At 55.2% G+C, this 2087-nt stretch overlaps 1 pseudogene; it reads left to right on the forward strand.

Moving 5' to 3' along the window:
• The first annotated feature begins 247 nt into the window (after positions 1–247).
• On the forward strand, positions 248–2012 carry LOC108296319 (annotated as a pseudogene).
• Positions 2013–2087: the final 75 nt, after the last annotated feature.

The following is a 2087-nucleotide window of genomic DNA, read 5'->3' on the forward strand; positions in this document are numbered from 1 at the left end:
CTGGGTGGCTGGCGAGGCTGCCAGAGTGAACACCAAGGGACCCAGCGGCCTGAGGGTGGGGGTGGAAGTGGGAGAAGGACTGGGGCAACTCAAGCTCCCTGAGCTCCATGACTCAGCCCTGGCCTGTCTGGCCTCTTGCATCTCTCGCAATTCTGGGAGGTGATCTCTGATGAACATGGCATTGACTCTGCTAGCACCTACCACAGGGACAGTGACCTGCAGCTGGAAGGCATCAATGTGTACTACAACAAGGCCAGCGGTGAGACCCCAGTCTTTCCCCGACCACCCTCCTGGGAATGCTAGCCCTCTCCTCACTGATGCCTTCCCGTTCCCTTCAGGTGGCAGGTACATGGCCCGCGCTGTGCTCGTGGATCTGGAGTCGGGCACCATGGACTCTGCGCTCAGGGCCCTTCGGGCAGGTCTTCAGGCCAGACAACTTCATCTTTGGTGAGCTGTGGATGAGGACTGGGGTGCACCTCCTTAGCCAGGGCAGCTCAAAGTCGGGGAGTGCCCCAAGGTCATCTCTGTGGGAACTGTGGAACCGGGGCCCATGAACACCCTCCCATCCTCTGAATTATTCAATCTCTCTCTCCTAAATGGGCTTTGGGGGAGGAAGGCCCAGCTGTCTCCTCAAGGTGAGGAGCTGCTGATGTGATCTCCCTGCAGGGAGATGAGCTGGGGTGGTGACTAGGACCTTCGCTGGGAACGGGCAGGAGCCACCTGCAGCAAGTCTGTTAGGCTGTCTCAGGTTTGGCTCCTGATCTAGGTTCTAACAGGTAAGGCTGCTGTCCTGCAACTTTAGGGGAGAGGGTTTCATTTGCTCCACCTGCAGGGTGAATGGTGCTTTTTGCATTGTGGTGGTGACCACTGATGACCATATACCTGGCCATCGAGTGACTGACTGCACTACCTTACAGGTCAGTGTGGGGCCGGGAACAACTGGGCCAAGGGGTACTACACAGAAGGCGCGGAGCTAATGGAGTCGGTGATGGATGTTGTGAGAGAAGAAGCTGAGAGCTGTGATTGCCTGCAGGGTTTCCAGCTGACCCACTCCCTGGGTGGGGGGACTGGGTCTGGGATGGGTACCCTTCTCATGGGCAAAATCCGGGAGGAGTACCCAGACAGGATCATAAACACATTCAGCGTCCTGCCCTCGCCCAAGGTGTCGGACACGGTGGTGGAGCCCTACAATGCCACCCTCTCTGTTCACCAGCTCATAGAAAATGCAGATGAGACGTTCTGCATTGATAACGAAGCACTCCATAACATCTGTTCCAAGACCTTAAAACTGACCACACCCACCTACGGTGACCTGAATCACCTGGTGTCTGCTACCATGAGTGGGGTCACCACGTGCCCCGGGCCAGCTGAATGTCGACCTGCAGAAGCTGGCCATGAACATGGTTCCATTTCCCCAGCTGCACTTCTTCATGCCCGGCTTTGCCCTGCTGACCAGCTGGGGCAGCCAGCAGTACCGGGCCCTGACCGTGGCTGAGCTCACTCAGCAACTCTTTGATGCTAAGAATATGATGGCCCCCTGTGACCCCCATCATGGCCGCTACCTAACCGTGGCTGCCATTTTTAGAGGTCGCATGAGGGAGGTGGATGAGCAAATGTTCAACATTCAGAATAGGAACAGCAGCTACTTTGCTGTGTGGCTCCCTCACAACATGAAAACAGCCGTCTGTGACATCCCACCCCGGGGGCTAAAAATGTCGGCCACCTTCATTGGTAACAACACAGCGATCCAAGAGCTCTTCAAACGCATCTCCGAACAGTTTACAGCTATGTTCAGGTGCAAGGCCTTTCTGCACTGGTACACGGGCGAGGGCATGGATGAGATGGAGTTCACCAAGGCCGAGAGCAACCTTAATGACCTGGTGTCAGAATACCAGCAATACCAAGACACCACAGCTGAGGAGGAGTTTGAGGAGTGTGCTGAGGAGGAGGGGGTAGCCTAGAAGCTTCCTTTTCTAGGTAAAGGGGGAAGCAGTGTGAATTCTTTAGTGTGTTCTGATGGCCATTGTCACTACACACTTGAGTCTTTACATCTCCTGCTGCATTTTAAAGCATTTTCATAGTAAGTA

Source organism: Cebus imitator, unplaced genomic scaffold, assembly GCF_001604975.1.
Source record: "Cebus imitator isolate Cc_AM_T3 unplaced genomic scaffold, Cebus_imitator-1.0 Scaffold703, whole genome shotgun sequence".
Classification (NCBI taxonomy): Eukaryota; Metazoa; Chordata; class Mammalia; order Primates; family Cebidae; genus Cebus; species Cebus imitator.